Source organism: Lissotriton vulgaris, chromosome 3_1 (genome assembly GCF_964263255.1).
Source record: "Lissotriton vulgaris chromosome 3_1, aLisVul1.2, whole genome shotgun sequence".
NCBI classification, from domain to species: domain Eukaryota; kingdom Metazoa; phylum Chordata; class Amphibia; order Caudata; family Salamandridae; genus Lissotriton; species Lissotriton vulgaris.
In genome coordinates this window covers 1,594,012,717-1,594,035,468 of record NC_141689.1, presented here as the reverse complement: position 1 = coordinate 1,594,035,468, position 22,752 = coordinate 1,594,012,717, and positions in this window count along the sequence as shown.

Here is a 22,752-nt window from a genome sequence, read left to right as displayed (position 1 = left end):
ATCTTATCTTATCTTATTTTATCATGGACGGCAGGATCAAATGGCAAGTGCAATGCGAGTGCTATGCGTTTAGACACCCCCCCGACTCTCTTGGTCCCTACACAACCCCTCGCTTGTTACCACCTACCCACTGGACTCAGAGTTGCCCCAGAGGGCTGAGGCCTGTGCTTGGCTCTTACACCCTCACCCCCAACTGGAGCGTCCACAACTGGCCGGCCAGCAAGAACCATGTGCCGGAAGGTGGGGTAGCAACGTAGGGGGAGGTACTAAGAGAGCCGTCACAACCCAGTTCCCATCTGGGCAGTGAGGCCAGCAAAAGGTGGCAACGACCTAGGGGGATTGGAGGGGGGCGGGGGAGCAGAACCAGGGCTGGGGAGGATTGCTAGTGAGCACCCCAAGCAGCCAACCTGCGGGGGGGGACAGGGAGGAGCGGAGCAGGGAGCCGAGGGCAACGAAACCGAAACCATGACTGTTATCACTGAACGGCACACTGGTGAGGCTACAGCAAGCTGGGTGGCAAGGTTAGTGCCGGCTTAAGAGCGATACTGGGACCGGCGCAGGCAGAACTATGCGGGACACACAATGCGCCCAAGCGGGGTCTAGCGAGGGTCTCTGGCGAGGGTCTCGGCACTTTCCAAGCGCCCGTGATCTTGAAGGCGACTCAGAAGCTCAAGGGCTCAGGGGCTTGCCTTGGGTCAGAGCCGTTACAGCCATTACAAAGTGGTTATAATTGGACTTTGCTATGCAGCCCACCACGCTCCCTTGGTCGACTTACTTGGTCCCACCGCGTTAGCTGCCTTGCCCCTCCACTCCCTCCACGCCTCTCAGCCTGCAGCCTGCAGCCTCAGCCCGCCGAAGCCACTCCACTTGGCTCCACCCACAAACCGCGTTCTCGCCCCCGTCGGCACCCGCATGCACGCCTCGCAATCCTCCGTCATTCAGCGATTCGCGGCCAACAAGCAAGCTCACCAACTCGAATGTAAATGTATATGTATAATGTATGCATTCATATCTTACCCTACCTACATGTGAATCCAATCAGTGAGTGTTTTTAGGAAGCAAAAGCAGCAGCATTTAAAGAATAATGCATGCATTTGAATCATGGTATAACAAACAAAGGTATATATCTACCATGATATTAACATAAGTTCATTTATGAAGACATTCTGTAGGAAATTATGAACCTTTAAAGCCATCATTTATATTGTAATCTGCTCACGTTGAGATCAGGGAAGAGATGTGAAACCAAAGCTAAGTATTTGTTATGGATTTAATGAGTATTTGTAAACTGCACGTTCATCCGTGGGCATCTTGGCACTAAATAACAGATATTTTTGTTACCCAACTCAATGGTACTCATTTTATCAACCTCAGATGGATGAGAGGCTGAGTGGACCCCCTGCGATTTGAACCTGTGGCCATGTGGTCAAACATAGGCCCCTACATTGGATGCATTAGTACCAAAGCCATCAAACTCAGCTCTGCAATAACATCTGTGATCATGTTATGCTACATCAGCATTCTGAAGCACCCTCTTGTCTTCCTAAGCGATAATATACCTACACATAAATTGTTAGTATGTCCCAAATAAACAATGGTACTTGTCCCGAGAAATTAGTCACAGAAACAACATTTTTAAAGAACCTAAAAAAAAACAACAGGCAACCCATGTGGCCTCCACAACATCTGTATAGTCTCTGGCCTAGCTTTTTTATAAGATGCTGGATAGGTGTGTGGTCAATCGAGCAAATCAATTGTTTTCTTAGAGCAACCTCATGGACGATTGTCTCTCTGGTTTCAAGGCAGGATTCATTCTGAAACTATCCTTCTCCAAATAATCAAGGATGCACTGAGCATTGTGTGCAATTATGAGTTCTCTCTCCTAATTCTAGTACATCCCTTCATGCCATTTTACGTATTCTGACCCTGAAAGAACACATGGCTTTACCAAAAACGTTTTTGACTAGGTCACTTCGTACTTTACTAACTGATCCCAAGAGATAAAATTGGCTGATCATTCTGTTGTTGCATGCTTTTGTCTCAAGGTGTCTCACAGGGGTCTGTGCTAGCCCTAGGTTTTTTTCAACCTTTATCAGTCAGTCTAAGATTTCTTATCACCAATATAATAATAACACCCAACTTTACTTAAGTGTAGATGTTATCAACTTAGCAGAAAATCTACTCATCAATAATCAAACTTGGATTGCTGCTCTTCAATAAGTCAATCAATAAACTAATCAATTAATCAGGGAAATTGTAAGAGCACTACACACCCGTGAGGGTTTCAAGGAGCTAGAGGGGGCTCCGCAGGTATGTTTTAGCTGAAGAGCCAGGTCTCGAGGGTCTTTCTGAAGGTGTTCAGGGAGGGAGCACGTCTGATGTCTGCCGGTAGCTCGTTTTGGGTCTTGGCTGCAATGTGAGAGAAGGATCTTTCATCTGCTCTAGATCTGTGGATGCACAGGGATTCGGCCAGTGTGAGGTTGAAATATCGGTGGTTTCTTTTGGGTACGTTGAAGTTGATTCTGTCGTTGAAGTATTTGGGTCCATTGTTGTGTAGGCATTTGTAGACGTGAGTGAGGATTTTGAAGGTGACTATTTTCTCCATTGGGAGCCAGTGGAGTCTTTGTAGGTGTTGGCTTGGTGTGTTTGTGCCAGGGTATGCAGAGGACAAGTCTCAAAGGTAATGCCAATAACATTGAGCTGCGTATTATCTCCTTTGAACCTGATCACCCACAGGTTTATGACCGGATTGACTCTAGCATCTTTTTTGGGTGCTTTCCATCCGTCATTGATGATGTTAAGTTCGTGGGTTTTATCTTGGTCTTTACCCTCAATCTTCACAAGCATACCCGCTCTCTTGTAAGTAGGCTCAACTGGTATAGATTTGTAGGATCAAATCATTCATGTCCAAAAATGATATCAAAGATATAACATAAGCATAGTTTTTCCAGGTTGGGCTATGGCATGGCCTTTTTTGCTGACATCCCGAAAATTTCTCTTGTCTCATTGAAAATCTCATTGCATGTGTTCACTTGCTGCTCTGGACGATATTGAACACATCTCCCCTGTTCTACATCTCTTATGAAGCCTTTCAGTGAATGAAATAACAATATATAAAATGCCTTGTTAAAGTTCATAAACTCCTTTACGCTGATTATCTTGCTCCGAAACAAAAAATCTCTGGGTGTCTTCACCTGCTGTGAATGTTGGAATGCCTTTTTCTGAAAATTCCAGTCTTTCCCAAAAAAAACATACTCTGAATTAAGTGTGTGCAAAACTCATGTAATTTGCTTTTGTGTATTAAGTAAAATGTTAGCAAAATTATACACAATTTTGCATAAGTACAGGAAATGCTAAACTGTCGTTTGTCGTTGTATTTTTATCAGAAAGTTAATTCTTGCAAACATTTTGGACGCAGGATGTATTTTGCGCCAAAAAGGTAGTGCAAAAAGAGCCTGGTGAACAACATCTACTAGTGTATTGAGAATGCTGCTTAATCATGCAATGTGCCTTAATAGCGTAATGTATGGAATTTCTCATAACAACAATTATTGGAATTATGCTAATTACCACAGAGTAACACAAATTCTGCCTGACTCCATGCTACTCTAATCCAAATAACTGACTAACATATCCACCTCTCAAATTACTTTCATATTTAACTGAACTAATTCACCACTAACACTGTATGGGTTCCAGAGTAGCTTGCTACTCGCCAAAACAGTACCTCAAGACCACCTTCAGGGGTTGCCAGCGCTATATAAATGCAAACCTTTTTCCCTTCTCTATCCCTCCACTATACTTCTCAATCCAAAGAACTGATTAACATATCCACCACTCAAATTACTTTCATATTTTCACTATACTTAGTCACCACTAATCCTTAATTAGTTCAGAAGTAGAATGCTACTCACTGAAAAATCACTTCAACACCCCATCAAGTGTAGCAAGAGCTATATAAATGCAAACCTGTTTCCCTCTCCTATCCCTCCACAAGCCTTCTTAATCCAAATACCTGACTAACATATCCACCACTCAAATTAGTTTCATATTTTCACTATACTAATTCACCACTAATCCTTTATGGGTTCTGGAGGAGCTTGCTACTCACAGAAAAAGCGCTTTGGCGCCTCATCACGGGTAGTAAGCACTATATAAATGCAACTACAATACAATACAATACTCTGAATCAGTCATTCTCTGGATGTGCCCCCAGGATTTGAAAAGCAGTTTCACCTCCCATACTTAGCATAACATTTGTTTTGTGATTAAAAATAGAAATTAAACTTACATTTTTCTCTTCACTCAATACTTCCTTCCTCGTCTTGAGTTCCTTGATGTTTGCTGACTCCCCTGTTCTTTTGGACTAAAAGAGACATATTTGGTCTGTTTGGCATCTTTACCTTTCTTAACAGAACTGTTTTCTTTCTTCATCATCCTTCTGATTTTAATTAGTGTATGCTTGCTTTGTTTCTGTGTATCTAAGGGCCATAATATCAAGAAAGGGTGATACATTTTCGCTGCTTTTATCGGCAGAAAGCTGCAGCTAAAGCGGCGATAATGGGCTTGATAATATGCCCTTGTGAATTCCCATAGAAGCCCAGGTTAACACCAGAACCTGGGCTTCTATGGAAATTCACAAGGGCATATTATCAATCCCAATATCGCTGCGTTAATGTATCGCCCTTTCTTGATAATATGGCCCTACATTCTTTACACATCTCATAGTTGCTATTGATTTTCTTGGTATGCGGACATTAATTATGCATACAGACATTTCACCCCCTGCATTGCAGCACCTATTTAAAGAGTGCTGCATTTGTAGATGGCGAAAAGTCTGTGGGTGGAGTGGGGTGTGCTGCGGGGGTACGGAGGGGCACCCCTGTAAAGTAAATATGCTGTTGACTCAGGGTGAACACTGGCCACCAGAGTAGGTCGCTGTTTGTCCAGCAGTGAAATGTCAACACATCAATGTTCACATTCTTGTATTATTATGCTTTGTTATCTTTTTCGCTAGTATTTTTTACTTCATGAATGTAATGCTTCCTGATGCTCGGGCTGCTCTATACAATATACAGAAAAAATGCAAATTAAATAAATATTCTGATAGTTACATTCAAAATCTGCAGTTTTAACTAAGTAAATAAAGACTCAGGGGGGAAGAGGTGTGGACCCGCAGCAAGGGTGACTGACTTCGGAATCTGGGGATCACAGTTCGATACCCAGCACTGGGGGTAGATTAGCCCAGCACCATGTGACTCCGGGCAATAGCTTGCTTAATCTTTCCGACGGCCCCCAGCGCCTATAGACCCTTAGGGGTGATTGTGTGCTTTACAAATGTGGAATATTATTATTATCATAAAAAGTGTTTTGTTTCTGAGTAATTGTTGTTATGTATTTTAATCTGTTGTTTTTGTTAACCAGCACAAAGGAACGAACACATCAGATTGCCAACATTGCTAAAGGTCAATTCTGGGCAATATACTCCTCAGGCTCCTCATCCAGGAATGATGCCTTTTAAAACTCCTCACACACACCTACAAATCCCTCCACAACAACCTGATCTTCCTTCATCAACCACTGCCTGACGTTCCACCGACTGTCAAGGGAGCGCCCCTTCTCCACCCTCACCCTGGCTCACATTCCCCTCATCCTTCAGAGCCACTGTGGAGGTCGTCCCTTCTCCTACCTTGCCGCCAAGTCCTGGAACAACTGCCCCCTACACACCTCACAATCACTTGAAGATTTCAGGAAGAACCTCAAGACATGAATCTTTGACCTAGGCTCGCAGAACCCCAAAGCCTGGAGACCCCCCTGGGTGACAAATAGCATTCTACAAGAACCAACTGATTGATTGATTGATTGCTTGATTGATTGATTGATTGATTGAGTTAATCCCTTCATTGACCTTTTTTAATATGTAGGATATGGGACATTTTGTCTGGCAGAGGAAAAACTAAGCACTTGTTCTTTGCGAATGTATGCAAGGGTATATATTTCCAGTTCTTAATTTTCAAATAGCGCTGGACCTTACATTTTTATTCAAAAGCCTGTGATCATTACTATCTATGGTCTCGATGCCCAATACCAAGACTGAGTAGTCTTGATTCACCTTCAATCCTCTTTAATCCACCGCCATACTCTCCCTGCCTCTTTATATCACTCTTGAAAGTTCTTTTTCAGCCTTGCCTTCTTATTTTGCCAATGCTGTTCCGTCTTTCTCCTCCTCCTCCTTTCCACATTTTTTGTTTTCTCCTTCTTGCTCTGGTTGTTTGTTGAGAAAAAAATAAGTGCTGGTCAAGCAAAAATAAGTGCCAGTCAGCCCCACCTACAACCACCGGCTACAATTAGCAACTGCAGTTCTCCACTTGGAAGCAGTCATTAATGAGCAAGGTAACTCCACAGATATCCAATTTAAAACAAAAGGGTGACCTTGAAACCTTTCTTGGCCTAGGAATAAGGGTAACTGCATCCACTCTCTAAAATGACTTGAGGAGTCTGACAATCACGCCCAACTCCAGCTGTGGCCTGCATGCGCTTGTTTCTCCTATGAAATCATAAAAATACAAGAAGCCATTTTTTTTTGTCCATGTCACCTCTCCTTCTTCGCTCCTGAAACAGCCTGAGGAGCTACAGTACTGAGAGGCATCCCCGACTTCTAGGGGAGGGGTGCCTTTAGCGGTATTTTTGTGCTAGAAGCAAGCTGGGTCAGCTTACAGCTGGTCAAGGGGAGTGGGAGGAGTCGCAAGGAAATATGAGGATTTTGAGAGGGACCTATCGTGTCATTAAGGTGCGCAGGAGACACCTCCTTCAGAAAGTTATAAAAACACCGTACACGAGGTTGAAGCCCTCTTTGTCCTCTCACCTCTGATGCCCAGCGGGTGCAGCTGTTAACGAGTTGAGCCGCTGGTTTACCCAGGTGAGGGGCCTCACGGCATAGTCGTTAGCAAGTAGAGAGTGGCTCGCAGCACTACAGCGTAGGGAGCTCCGTCGCAAAGAGTTTTGAAATACCGAAGGCGCAATACGCCCATCCTTTATTTATGGCGCGGTAAGACTGCTCTTTACTGAAATTAGCAATTTCAAGGCAAATAAGAATTTACAAGTCAGCAGGTCTGCTTCTATTTAGTGATTTGTTTTGGGGGTCAAGGGTACGGGTGTTTTAACGTTACATTATTCTGTCGTGTTTTAATTCCATCCTCAAATGTGATTCATGAATTAATACAGACCTTAAACTTGGACCAGAATAGCACCTTGCGCTGTTAAAGTCCTATCTCATTGCCCTTCATCCATCTGAGGCCAATAAGCTTCATTTCATTGGGTGGGGTAGCAATAAGCATCTGTTTTTCAGCACAAATATGCTTCCGGGTGAACCGGCGCTTTGCAAATACACTCGTTCAAAATGTTCTGCCACTCTTTTACATGAAGCATTTTTCTGCAGGCAGGGACAACGCAGTGTTGTGTTAGTATCCCGTGATCCTGGGCATATCACATCACGTTATACCCTGTTCCTGTACATAGCACCTCGTACTCTGGCAAAACACCACTGCTGTCCGGCTTGGCGATTAAAGGTCTTACTAGCTGCAGGGATGGGTATTCAATTATATTATTGACTGGTCGCCACAACAGAGGTAAAGCATTCCAAATATTTAAAGGGGTGATTTAAGTATTGGTGTGTATGATGCACAGCGTGCTTACATAGCTCATGCTTGGGGATGAGCAGCTTCAGAGAGGACGGGAACTACAGTGGTTGTATCAGGAAACAGCTTACGGTTTTAATAAGATGTACTTTCTACTCCAAACAGCAGTGCTCAGTTAAAGTGGAGACCACCATCACTGACTGCTTGTTTCTTTTCCTTTATATATGTAGGTGGGTCGCACACTGCACTGACATGGCAGTAACTTGCTCTCTGGACGGCAACTGGCAGTAACTCAAGGATGTCCGACTTATCATAGCCAGCACACTTGGGAGGAGTCCAGGTCCTGTGTGGTAACAGTTTATCAGTTTGTACGTGTCGTGTCATGGGTTATACCATGGTGGTGGAGTAAAAGCCAGAACGGCCTACATGGAGGGGCAGGGTAGCATGCCATTGAGTGGAGTAGGAGTGCTGCAGGGTAACCACATCAGAGGTGACTGGAACATGTTCAGCTATCCCGGTGGGTGGTTTCACCACGGTTTTTCTTAATGCACGGCTTCTAACTCACACCACGGTTCCCTTGGCAAACGGTGCCAGGCCATTGAGCAAGGTGTTTTGTGCTAACAAATCCCAGAAATCAATCACAAACCTGGTTTTATAATTTCCTACTGTGATTGCACTGCACAGGGTCTTTCATTTGCGATGTGCTGCTGTCTCTCACAGAGGTACCTGCTACACACATTACGAAGCCATATGCGCTGCGCATTCACTTTCAGTAATTTTGTTTGGTCAAAATTCCACTATTGGGAAAACTTGGGAGAATAATTCGTGCCGTGATTGCATTTTCGTGCAGTTAGTTCTAATTAAAGGTTCAAAAAGTTTTGGGAACCTGGCTGTGAATACTAGTACGGAGAGCAGTCATTAAATATAACGATTTATCAAGAACCTGTCTCTGATCGTCAACACCAGTATAAACAATAATTTGCATTCCCTGGAGCCAATTTTACTTATTTCTAATAACACTAGCAGGCTGTAATTTTTTCATGCAAGGTTTTAATAGGTTAATAACACCATCTAGTCTGTTAAGTACAGGGAACCATGGGATCATGGCTTAGCTGGCAGGCAGTAGTACGCACTGGGCCTGCACGCCATCTAAGGGTTTTTATGTTAGGTCTAACCATGGGTATAGCACATACCAGTGCTACTCGCACATAATCTAAATTCTCCATACGGGTTAAGCTGTTAAAAAAAAAAAACATTTGCTGCCATACACAGGTAATAGTTCAGCTTTGCAGTATTTCAGGGAGCATGTTGGCGCATGATGTGGAATGGCCTGGATGCTCTGTCCGGCATGCTTCATCAGTTTCCTTTCGTATGAATTTCAAGCTAATCCACGGGATACTTTTCTGTGCCCAGGTCAGTTATGCGCACAGAGGTGCATGTATATATATCAAAAGTGGCAGGTTTGATACTAGGGGAAAGCAAGGCAAGGGGAGGGAGAGCGAAGCAAGGACCAAAAACAATGCTACATTCCATTGCCATAATCGTCCGACACTAACAGTCGCTAAACAGGGTTATTCATTACCAAACCAATACATAGGACTTTCCTCATGGATAGTATTTGCCTTGATTAGCAAGAGGGTCAGCTTGGGAGCTGGTGTCTCTGATGAAGCGGATATTTCTATGATACCAAATACATTTGTTTCCAGGCCTATAGTCTTCTTTGAGCTACTAAAGAATTGACACCAGTAGGAATTCACAAAATGGTTGCACGCTCCATTTTGTGTGTCAGTCAGCTGCAACGTGCAAAGCAACGTAAGGCTTTCCGAGAACAAACATTCCAGCTTCCAGCTAGCTATTGCAAAACCTCACATTTCAGTAATCATGTCGACATGACCCGGCCGGTCACACGTATACCAGAAGCACGGATTTCACCTTTAGGGGAAAGCCCAAATCTGCTCTTGTACATAGCACGTGGGCAGCAACGCCAGGGTATAGACATATTTCACGCCTTAAAAGGGTATCACACCACAATTAACTTTCATTGATTGGTCCAGCAGGACATAGTCTGATCTAGGTTACGTATGCTATGATGCCCATCCTGTAGGGCTTGTACCTATAAAATGTCTCCGCACTGTCATACCAATTGGGCACTTAGTAAGCTTTGCTGAGGTCTCCATGTGCACGTATATTTTGCATTCTGGTTGGGTTCCCAATAAACCTTGCAAACAAATGTGCTGAGAGCGAATTGTTTATTTCAGTGTTGTCATTTATTTTCACAGTTTCACAGTGAGCTTCGACATTTGGTGGAAGTATGCGGACCCATTACAACTGACTGGCTACATTGACGGAGCGGACACTGGTGATCGGATCCTTTGGCACCCTTCTGAGGGCAGGGATTTGAGGTGATAACGTTCTGTTTGTTTATCTCTCCCTGGTCTCTCTGGTTGCTGGAAGGGTCGGATCCGGTGGATGGTCTGTTTGTTGCCTCTCTGTTGTCTTTGGTGTAATCCTGCTCTGTTCACTCTCAGCACGCTTGTGTTGTTTCTGCCTCTTCTGACTCTTCTTGTTCTTGGCTCTCTATGTCTGGACCAGTGTGCTTGTGTCCTGGGGATATTTACACTGCCTGAACACACTCCATGTCTTTCGTGATCCCTTTTCTGATCACTTTCTTTATTCCGCTGTTATTGACCCTGATGATTTATTTTTGTTTTTGTCATCACGCTGCCCAGGAGGTAACTCCTGTCTAGCCCTCTCACTTTCGCTCTCTGCGCTATTGACCTTTCTTCATTTCCGTGCCACGGGCATGTGTTCGCCTCTGTCATTGCTACCTGAAGTCCACTGCCTTTTCTCACGTACATTTTTGTGTCCTATAGAGTCTGGCCTTGGTCTCCTGCGTTCCCTGGCTGGTGATGGCAAGCTTCTGCAGGATTCCTGGCCGGCAGTAACTCTTTTGTGATTTCGGTATCAGAAGGCCCTTAGCCTGCCAATGAGGGCGAAGTTCTGCACCCCTCCCCCGCCGCAGTGAGTCACCAGCCGCTGGGATGCGGGATACCCTCGCCAGACCATTCCCATTGGTTGCAGCGGACGTCGGTATAGTCTAACAGACTGGACGGAGCCCGGTGAGTACACTTGGGGGGGGATTTTCATCCTCCGGGATTGGGTTGTAGCAGTTGGCCCCTCGTTGTTGAGCTCTGGCAGTTTTTGCTCCCCTGTGGGTGGTAGCAGGTAGCACGCCGTTTTAGGACGTGGCAGTTTTGCTCCCCAGATTGGCACCTAGTGTGTGTGCCTGTTAGGTATCGTGATACGGGTGGACGAATTAGTGGCCAGGTTTTATTGTCTGCTGTGTCTTTGTCGATTGTACTTTTGTTTGTTCTCATGAGCTCTGATCTGGGTCCAGCACTATCGCCCACGCGCCGCTGGTCTAATATTTGGGCATTTATGAGGAACACCCCCGGGCGCTCCTGGCTCTTTGGCTGACGCCCATCGTCCTGCCTGGGTTCCAGAGTGGTTCTAGGTTCGTGCATCGGGATTATCCTCGGCACGAAGAGGGGGGGTGACGCTTGGTACACCAGTGTTTCTTTTCTCAATCATTATAGGTTTCATTGCATTCTTTTATTGTGTCCTTGTGATGTGCTTGGCTTATTTAGTGGCCAAATACTGCTAGGCATATGGAGTGTTTTCGCTTGGTGCTAGGCTCTAGGTTTCCTTTGCCAGCTTATTCATTTAATATGGGTATTAGAACGTTACTTGATGGAGATCTGATAAAAGACCTTCACCTCACACACCCATTTACCAACCTTGCCAAATAAGTACTCCCGTCTATAATACTCTCTGGCCTCGGAAAGGGACTGGCTGGAAAGACCGATTAATGTGCAACTCTCTCTTAACCCCTGACTTCTTTGGGATTAAGTACAGCAGACCCACACACATTCTCTGCACGGAGGGTTTTTTCTACAGTGCTGCCGCGTAGGATCCACAGAATTTGTCCTTGATGTTTTATGTGATTGTCTGAACTGCATGAAGCAATTCACCACTCTTGCTCTACTATTTGGGGGTTGGGACCCTGTGGAACAACCACAGACACGGTCTCTTTCCTATCTTACCTATTTTCACAGGCCATCAAGGCTCAACAAAACAACTGGGATCTGGCTTCTTTCTTCCTTGTGAAACAGCTTTGGTGAATTGACACTACATGACCTGTTGGGGTGATTGATGTATCGTTTTCTTGTTGCCCTCTTGCAAATACTGTGTGGCTGAAATATATATGAAGTTCACCCTGCAACCCATCTGTCTGGTATACTTGAACAGTTATTTGTAAGGCGTTTAGGACTAGCTGCTACACACAACTCAACATGGGAAACAGCAATATTAAAAGGAACTTAGATACGGCTCAGCCAGCCCCAGCCAATAACTCACCCGCATATATAGTGGGTATAAAAAGAGGCTTAAGCTCAATTATGTACACACACAAGTGGCACGATCTCACATCTAAAAACCCGGATCTACAGTTCCCATGTAATGGCACATATGAGATGGCAACACTATTAGTGTGAACACATACTTTGACCGCCTCCTGCAAGTATATAGGCAGAACAGTGGATTGAAAAACCCTATGGGGGATGCGTTGCGGGCCCTGGGAACTACATTTGTACAAGGCCTCACACCTCCTATCAGAACGCACTTGCAGACTTCTTTTGTCTGCTGTCAGCAGGAACCTATAGAAAAAGTGTTAAAAAAAACATTTGCTGCCATACACAGGTAATAGTTCAGCTTTGCGGTATTTCAGGGAGCATGTTGGCGCATGATGTGGAATGGCCTGGATGCTCTGTCCGGCATGCTTCATCAGTTTCCTTCCGTATCAATTTCAAGCTAATCCACAGGATACTTTTCTGTGCCCAGGTCAGTTATGCGCACAGTGGTGCATGTATATATATCAAAAGTGGCAAGTTTGATACTAGGCGAAAGCGAGGCAAGGGGAGGGAGAGCGAGGCAAGGACCAAAAACAATGCTACATTCCATTGCCATAATCGTCCGACACTAACAGTCGCTAAACGGGGTTATTCATTACCAAACCAATACATAGGACTTGCCTCATGGATAGTATTTGCCTTGATTAGCAAGAGGGTCAGCTTGGGAGCTGGTGTCTCAACCTATGAATATGTCATAGACAATGTAACCGGTGCACATATTAAACATGCCAAGTTCGTGCAATATATATAATCATGCACATACATTATTTAGCACACCAGTACTTTATTGGGTGCAGCATTTATGCTCACAGGTAAACCACAAGGGGTGGCAAATATTTAAGCAGGGGAATAGTATTCTATACATTTGCACCGAGTTTCTTTACATTCTCACCTGTCATTTCTAATTCATATTTGAGTACTCAAGGTGACTAGGGCAAATTGCGGCTTTTGCTGCACGGACCCTTAATTTTTTGCAACTTATATTTGCAACCTATAAAGACGTTATAATTACTAAAAGGGAGAATCGGTTCATAAGGGGATTTTTCAATGAAAATCAGCACTAATCGCGTTTCGGATTAGGGACATGAAGCTAGCAGGCGAAAGTGCGGCACTGCTAGGTGTCAGTTACTTAGCAAGCAAAGTTATTGAGATATTTCGCCTTGTAGCGGGATAATTCTCTTCATAAAGTGGCCAACAATAACAAAGGGGGGAGAAGACCTGCATACTTTATTACCAGGAGTCTCCTACAATCAAGTATCCCGGCGCATGCCCATTCCGGATGTGCTGGTGATTCATGCAGGCAGCAATAACATGATTTTGGTGGGCAGGAGGGAGGTAAGGAGGAACTCTTCTCTACACTCTCAAGGTTAAGAAGCTCCCTGTCTGGTACCACCATATTTTGGTCACAGGTGAACGCACAATAAGTTTGAGGGAGACAATGCGCCACCAAGCACAGTGAACAAGTCTCTGAGGAGTTTGAATCAGGAGATTGCAAGCTGTCAATAAGGTCTATTAGGCATACCTTGATACAAGCATCGAAATCGGAATTGTATCTTGTGGATGGGGTGCATCTGTCCAATGCAGGGTTGGTGCTATTCGTCCAAACTATATTGGGGGCCATGGCTTTTAGATCTGGAAGGTGAAGCAGCCTTTGGGGTGAGGGCGAGAGTGCCAGTAGGCTCCTCGCCCTGTGGCGGGGTCCCAGGCAAGGAAATGGCGGGGACTCCATTTTGGCTGGGACTGTCTGATCCTGGAATAGTACGTAATATTCCTACTATGAGAGGCACCCCCCCGTCTAGGGGCGGGGTGCATTTAGTAACATTTTCGTGCTAGAGGCAAGCTGGGTCAGCTTACAGCTGGTCAAGGAGAGTGAGAGGAGTCGCAAAGAAATATAAGGATTCAAAGAGGCACCTAGCACATCTTTAAGGTGCGCAGGCGACTCCTCCTTCAGAAAGAGATAAAAACACCGGACACGAGGGAGAAGTCCTCATTGTCCTCTCGCCTCGGGTGCCCAGCGGGTGCAGCCGTGAACGAGTTGCCCACCCACCCATCCCTAATTTTTAAAGGTAGAATTTGCAGGGTCCCGAGCCAGGAAATGGCGGAGACTCCTTTGTGGCGGGGACTGTCTGATCCTGGAAAAGGGAGGCAGTCAATGCGGCTCCGGGCTGGCGGGAGAGGGGGTCGTCCTGCTGGTGGTCCTGGACTCTCCGGCCCTACCCGAGATGCCAGTGCTTGGTAAGAAGCAACTTTGTAAGAACTGGTGCGCAAGAAAGGCGCATAGCAGGGCCCTGGTGGCCGTGTCTAGAGGTACAAGATGGGTAGTTACCTTAAATTGGAAGCAATGGAGATGGAGTGTGGCCTGCTAGTACAACCCGCAACAAGTGTGGCGTTGTGGCATGCAGGTACAACCTGCATCAAGTGTTGCTCCGGAGATCCAGATTTGTAAATACAATTCTAACTGTAACCTGTGACTGAAAAGAATACTGTGAAACCCAATGCGTATCAATGTGTGTTGGTTTGTTTTTAATAAAAGTTGGTCTAATGACGATAGTTCATCAGCAAATAAAGATGGCATTATCTGAGAATTAATAAAGACTACGCAGTGAAGACCAACCACTTGTATGGTGCTTTTGTGGTGGAAAGAAGGGGAGGAAAGTGTTAGGGGCGATTAGCACGTGATATGCCTACTATAGGAGGGTTTTCTATTAATCTCAGTTACTCCTTTTGTTTGCCCCTGAAATTAATACGACCCACCCTTAGACAGACATAAACACAAGAATGCACTTATTAGTAGGCAAGGACACCCCATACATCCACTCCCAGAAGATCCAGCTCTGTGGATGTGGTGGTCAATGGTGTTGTGTGATTCTTCCGGATTCGGTGTATAATTTATTCGAGAAAACTGAATTGGGTTTTCATCAGTCCTCATTTATTAAGTCTTTTCTCAGCGGGTTTCAGGTTATTCGTTTTTGGCTCTCATTGAATGAAGGTGCCTCAAATGTGAAAGTCATACACGATGCCGGGCAGGGAACTGCTTTGACGAGAACAGTAATCCGAGAGACATTTTCTTCTCATGAAAGACATTATCTGCTCAAACCAGTTTCCCAGGTAACACAATTGTGCCAGATGTCATGCCTGCACATTTCACAGCTATAATCACATTTTTGCACAGTCTTCAAGAACAACCATATCTTGGCTACCAAAAAAGTCCAAGTCTGAAGTTTATTCACAATGGCCTTCAATGCTGAACAGATTTCTTTATTGTACTGCCTGGCACATACTCTTCTAGGATGTGTGTCACCTGATGTTTTCAGTCTTTTAACTTTCGGTAACCTAGAAGAGTTTAAAAGAGCGTGTTGGTAGTACCTGCTGCTTGCCCCTTCTCCAACTGAATGCCCAGCTGGAAGGTTTGACATCAGTTGTCTGCCTTAAAATTGTATTTGCTCTAAATCAACACTGACACTGCTCCAACTGAGAGCTTTCTGGTTCTGTTTCAGTACATCTGCATGCAGAGCAATAGAAATAAATTAATAGAGCGATGGAGCTGTTCTTTATTTCTGTCTATTATGAATCCCCATCTGTTCTTTTCTAGATTAAATATATCCTATTCTTGAATGCAGGCTGGCAAAGGAAAATAAACGGTCGCTTTCCATCAATTTTATGCGCCTCCTCCTGTCTTACCATCTAGTGTAGTAAATCTGAAACTTTTTTGTCTTTCCCATGTTGGAAGTATGCGACAGTGGACGGATTGGAGAGAATGTTTGCATGCACAAAGCTCTTCTTTCATACTGACAGAGTCGGACTGGGACAGAAAATAGGCCTGAGTAGCAACACATCGTGCCCCCCCCCCCAGTGGTGAATTCGCTAACTAAAAATTGGCCCATTTTTCCAAATTGGGGAAATTCTGAATTTGTAAAGACATGCTGTATTAGTGTTTTGCAAGGTATGAGAGAGTGCATGGAGCAGAACTTGCTGCATGCAATGTTTGTTTTAATATCAGTGAAATCAAACGTAAAAGCTGGCCCAGCATACAATAAAATAGACTCACAAACATACAAGAGAACGGTCCACACACTGACCTGTCATACCAGGCCTTTGGGAACTGCCTGATTGCCCTGTAGGCCAGTCATGCGCTGTATACTAATTCAATAGAGACAGCAAAAAATACATTAAACACAGGCATTGTGCATGTTAAACTTCATTGTTTGCATTTGCTACAAATTCCACATTACAAGAAATCCACCTAGTTGGTAGAGGGGAAAGATTGACTAGTTACTGTACTAATGTTGCTAAACTCACATTATTCTGTGTATGAACCTTTGATGTATGTGTCAATGGCAAAGTCTTAATCCATTAAAGTAGCAGTACGGTCAGATTCAAACTAAGGTCAAGGGTAAATATTTATAAAAAAAATGAAAATAGAATGTAACAGCACAAAGATACAAATTACAGCAACTCATTGTCAATAATAATCATAGGAAGAAGTTTTAAATGTAAATCAGTAGGTAAACTCTATCCGATGGAAGTAGGAAGAATCTGTAAAAATGCACTGCTATCTGGGACTTTCAGAGAGATCTAGGACTCATGTGATTCCGTTGGAAGAATAAACATGGTTGGATGGGTCTGGGGTGTTGTATGATATTTCCTAAGCTACGACAGCATCAGATATGCTGAGCATGAACCGATCATGAGGACTGGAATCTTTGAAGCAGGTTCGGAAGATAGCCGGATAACAATATTGATGCATACAATATCAAAACAAAAAATATCCGAAAAAAATATTTGTTAGCAAAAATATTGCCTTCCTATATTTACCTAGTAAAACTACAAATATGAAGAACACAAATATTGTTGTTAAAAATATCGATTTTTAATTACATCAAAAATACAAACATAGGAAACAAAAATATTGTCATCTTTAAATAAACATATAATATATCAAAAATATCAATTCACACAATATCGAGTACAGTAATATCACACAAAATATTACATTATCATTAACATATATGTAAAATTGCACTTTTTAAAATTAACTATTTAAAGCAAACATTAAACAGTATATGCACATTTTAAATAAAAAAACTACTTCGCCGTTTGACCCATGACCAAGGCGAAAGCCGAAACGCGTCAAGAAAGCTAACAAATCGTTTTTCTGCATACTGGAGAAGTCTGAGCAATTCTTTGTGTCAAGCAAGGAACTTGGGCATATGTTAAGGGCATTAAAGGAAAGCCAAAATTGTTTATCTGGGCGAATCATAAGCACAGATCTCGTGGTTGGATCTGATTGGCTGACAATACTTCAACAAGGAAGTGTTGGCAGCCATCTTGAGACCAATATGCATGATAGTACACCATTGACAAGCATTGAAGTGAATGGCAGGTTTGGAGGGTCACAAAAAGAAGAATGTATAACGGGTGATAACAAATGGCAGATGGTAGCGAAAGGTGGTAGGGGAAGGCGGGGGCTAGAAAGGAAAAAAAAAACGTACCTTTTTGCCACTCGCTGCCTGCTGCCGCCTCTACTCTGATGAATGAACCAGGAAGCACACAGGCTCCCAGACCCCCAAAGTCAATCACAATGATGCCTTACAGCAGCGTTGTGATTGGTCTGAGCACCATGGTTTGGTGCTCAGAGAAGGATTGGAAGACTGTGCATGTTCTTCACCCAAGCTGTGCAAGACAGCTGGTGGAAAACATGCAAAGTGGGCATGGCGGTTTGGCTGGCCAAATCCGGCCAGGCAAACCAACATGCACATTTAAGGTGCAAGAACCACTCCTACTTCCTCTGGTTCACAATGATGTGATGCTCCTCTGTGTTGCGGAGGAGCCACCACTGGTGATAATAGATTTTAGTTACAAAATAAATCATTTGCTGATGGTACCAAACTAATTTTTTGATTTGTGGTGTGTTCTAGGGTGATTTTACTCTGTGAAAAAGGCTTCCACTGGGATTTAATTAATCATGTTGGAGGTTATGGAAGGTGTTGCAGAAGCTAAAATGAGAGCATACTTTCTGTAAATTCACACTATCTCTCACAGCCGTATGAAAATAAAGTCTGACATTCCCGGTAAATCATTTACTTCCAACAGGAATATCCAGTAAGTTGATTCCCTAGTGTTCTACTGCAGCCTCCCAGAGTGTTCTAAAATACAACAAGAGAGCTAACAGTGTTATTTATGACAAAATTCTGGCACACCTCAAGCCATGTTGATTGGATCAATGCAATGTGATTGGCATCTTACCCTAAACATTCCCTTGCCACCTGAAAACCCATACCGTCCCTAAACCCTAAAAAATCCTCTGCACCCAAAAAACCCTACCCATCTTCTTAAACCCTAATAATTCCCTTCCTACCGAAAAACCCAAACCCACTCTGAACCCTGAAAATTCCCTGGCCACACAAAAGACCCTTCTCCCCCTAAATCCCTAAAATTACCCTTGCACCCAAAAAACCCATACCCACCGTAAATCCTAAAAAATCCATTGCCACCCAAAACCCTTACTCACCATAAACCCTAAAGGTAAGGTACCACCATATACCCTAAAAATACCCTTGCCACCCAAAACCCCATACTTACCTCTACAATGTGCTAAACCTTAAAAATTCCCTTAACACCCAGAAACCCATACCCACTCTAAAATTGCCCTTAACACTCAAGAACCCTTACCCACCCTAAACCCTAAAAGTATCCTTGACACCCAAAAACTCATTCAAACCCAAAACCCTAAAAAGTCCCTTTCCACCCAAATACCCAAACACACCCTAAACCCTAAAATTACCCTTGCCAATCAAAAACCCATGCCATCCCTGAACCCTAAAATTACCCTTGTCACCCAAAAACCCAAACTCACCCTAAACTAGGGGTGGGTGATTAATTCCGCTCTGCCAGGGGAGTTCATGGAATTTTGTCCACTATGCGCATCGTGCAGCTACGAGGAGCAGAGATTTTTCTCCCACGTGGTTTGCCAATGTTAAGTTGGCACGTGAGAGAAATTGGGCACTAGAACACCTCCTGGAGAGTTTTCTGAGTGCAGGAGGATGTGGCAGGATGCTACCGCTCACATTGAGAAAGCTGTGCTCCCTCTGGTGCTCCATGTGACATTTGTGCTGATTTTACAGCACAATAGAAACTCCTGGCACTAAAAAGCAGTGTGAACAGCATGACGTATCAGACTTCGTTGCTGGCTGAACTCCACGTAGCGCTGCAGAGATTTTCAACACTTCGCAGACCTCCACGTAGCGCCACTCTGTGAACTCCGCCCAGGCCTATCCTAAACCCTCAAAAATACTCTTGCCACCCAAAACCAATACCTACCCTAAACCCTAAACAATCACTTGCCATCCGAAAAGCTTGCCCACCACATACCCTAAAAATGCCCTTGCCACCCATAACTACCCTAAACACTAAAATTCCCTTTACACCCAAAAACCCATACCCATTCTAAACTCTAAAATAAACCTTGCCACCCAAACACCCAAACCTACCCTAAGCTCTCAAATTACCCTTGACACCCAAAAACCCCTACCCACCCTAATCCCCAAAAATCCCCTTGACAACCAAAAACCATTATCCACTCTAACCCTAAAAATACCCTTGGCACCCTAAAACTCACAATAGTCCAACTATCAATAGGAGCACAGAGGGAATCAAACAGGGTCGCCCTCCACTCTAAACTTGATACACAGCAAAAGACCCTGTCGAGCGGACGTCCACATATGTCAGTTACTCAGAAATAGACCAGTCTGAGTGTACTGATAACTATTCCAGTCCCTTATAATTTGTAAGGGAATATTTCACTGCGCTGCGTCCCAATTTTAATATTAAAACAACCCAACCTCCTTGACAGAGACACAGAACAAAAAATGCAGCTTGTCTGACCATCCCCTGTCAATAACAATTATCCACACCAGCAACGTTGGATCAATATCTATAAAGAAAAAATGTGTGAGAAAACAAATGACACCTCACGGAAACACCACCAATGGGGTAACTGGTATGTAATTTCCAGACAAGCCCCTGTCTCATCATCGGTAGTCACTTGTTTCTCAAAGAAAGTAGAAAAAAGAGAGTGTCCAAAACAAACAACCAAGAAAGTGTGACAAACAGTGGGAAGCAGAAACATCTGCTAGTGACAAACACAAAACATAAAGTAGTGCACACAACACAGCAACCCAATCCGTTTAACCAATTTTATTCGTAGGGAAAAAGGTGTGCTGTACCAATAAAAAGGCTCGTAGCTATTCCTGCATACCATTATCTATTTAAAATGCCGACATGTTTCACTGCCACCACAGTTTTGGTAGTTTCCTCAGGGCTGCACTATATGCTGCCACTCCACTCTTGGACACTTGTTCTGTGTTAACCAGAGTCAGCCTGGTTGATCATACCGGCCGCCCAGGGGTAGAGACGCATGCTAGGGTACTCCTAATGTGAGTCCTCAACTTCACCTGGCTTCAAAGCTCGTGGTGTGTCATGAACAGCGCCTCATCTCGTCCACGTTGCTGGTGTGGATAATTGTTATTGACAGGGGATGGTCAGACACGCTGCATTTTTTGTTCTGTGTCTTCGTCAAGAAAGTTGGGCTGTTTTAATATTAAAATTGGGACGCAGCGCAGTGAAATATTCCATTACAAATTATAAGGGACTGGAATATTTATCAGTACACTCAGACTGGTCTATTTCCGAGTAACTGACATATGTGGACGTCCGCTCGACAGGGTCTTTTGCTGTGTATCACCCAAAAACTCACACCCACCCTAAACCCTTAAAATACCCTCACCGACCCGAAACCCTAAACATATCCTTGCCACTCAAAAACCCATACCCAACCCAAACCCTAATAATTCCCTTATCACCCAAGAACCTTTACACGCCCTAAACCCTAAATGTACTATTGGCACCCTAAATCCTAAAAAAAACATTTGCTACCCAAACACCCATATCCATCCAGACCCTATAATTACCCTTGCCACTCAAATATCCAAACCCATATTAAAGGAAAACCACCTTTATATATCTGGTTGGAGCTTAAGCACAGATCTCATTGTAGGATCGGAATGGCTGCCACAAACCATCACCCGGGAAGTGTTGGCAGCCATCTTGGAAACAATTTACAGGCTAGCACCCCATTGAAATACATTGTAGTGAATGGCAGTTTTTGAGGGCCACAACAAGGAAAATGTATAAAGGGTGATACAATATTTATAATATAAATCACTTGTTTATGGCACCCTACAAATTTTCTGAATGGTGGTGTGTTCTAAGGTGATTTTACCCTATGAAAAAGCTTTCTGCTGGGATTTCATGAGGGAGCAGCCTGTCAGTTGATTCCCTTGTGTTCTACTGCAGCCTCCCAGAGTGTTCTACAGAACAACTAGAGCACTAAAGGTGTTATTTTATGACAAATATATGGGATACCTGAAGCCATGTTAATGAAATCAAACATGTAAAACATAAAACATCTAATTTAGAAAGGAACAAATGAGGGGGTTCAGTTTGCCATAGAAATTTTGGTTAGCTCTGTAGAAAGAAAAATTAACACACATTTTTAGCGAGTTTTCAAATACTTTCCTCTTTGATTTCTTTAAAACATTTTGATATGTAGACTGAAACATGCACTTTCAACACCAGCAGCAGACTGTCAGTTAACTCCATGGTGATCAGCAGCTTTACTGCAGTCAAGTCAAGTCAAGTCAAAAGATTTGTATAGCGCGCTACATACCCGTAGGGTCTCAAGGCGCTTGAAGAGGGTGGGGAATTACTTGTCGAATATCCAAGTTTTAAGTTGCTTTCTGAATGCTAGGTGGTTCTGAGTGAGACGAAGGTGAGTGGGGAGTGAGTTCCAGGTTTTAGCTGCGAGGTAGGAGAAGGATCTACCTCCCATGGTGGTTTTGTTGATGCGAGGTACGGTAGCAAGGGCTTGGTTGGAGGAACGAAGCTGGCGGGAGGGGGTATAGAAGGAAAGTCGTGTGTTGAGGCATTCGGGACCAAGTTCGTAAAGTGCTTTGTGTGCGTGGGTTAGGAGGCGGAAAGTGATCCTCTTATTGACGGGAAGCCAGTGGAGGTTTTTCAGGTGACTAGAGATGTGGTCTTTACGCGGGATGTCTAGTATGAGTCTGGCTGATGCGTTCTGGATGCGTTGGAGTTTTTTCTGGAGTTTTGCGGTGATACCAGCGTAAAGGGTGTTTCCGTAGTCCAGGCGGCTTGTAACCAGTGCATGGGTGACCGTTTTTCTGGTTTCGGTGGGGATCCCGCGAAATGTTTTTTTGAGCATGCGGAGAATGTTGAAGCAAGATGATGAAACGGCGTTGACTTGTCTGTTCATCGAGAGTGAGGAGTCCAGGATGACGCCCAGGTTCCGTGCGTGGTCCGTCGGGATGGGTGCTTTTCCAAGGGCCTCTGGCCACCAAGAGTCATCCCAGGAGGAGGGGGAGGTACCTAAGATAAGGACTTCTGTTTTGTCTGAGTTAAGTTTCAGACGGCTGTGCTTCATCCACTCGGCCACTTCTTTCATTCCTTCATGTAGGTTGGTTTTGGCGGTGTTAGGGTCTTTGGTGAGGGAGAGGATCAGTTGAGTGTCGTCAGCGTAGGAGATGATGTTGAGGTTGTGTTGGCGTGCGATGGCCGCGAGGGGGCTCATG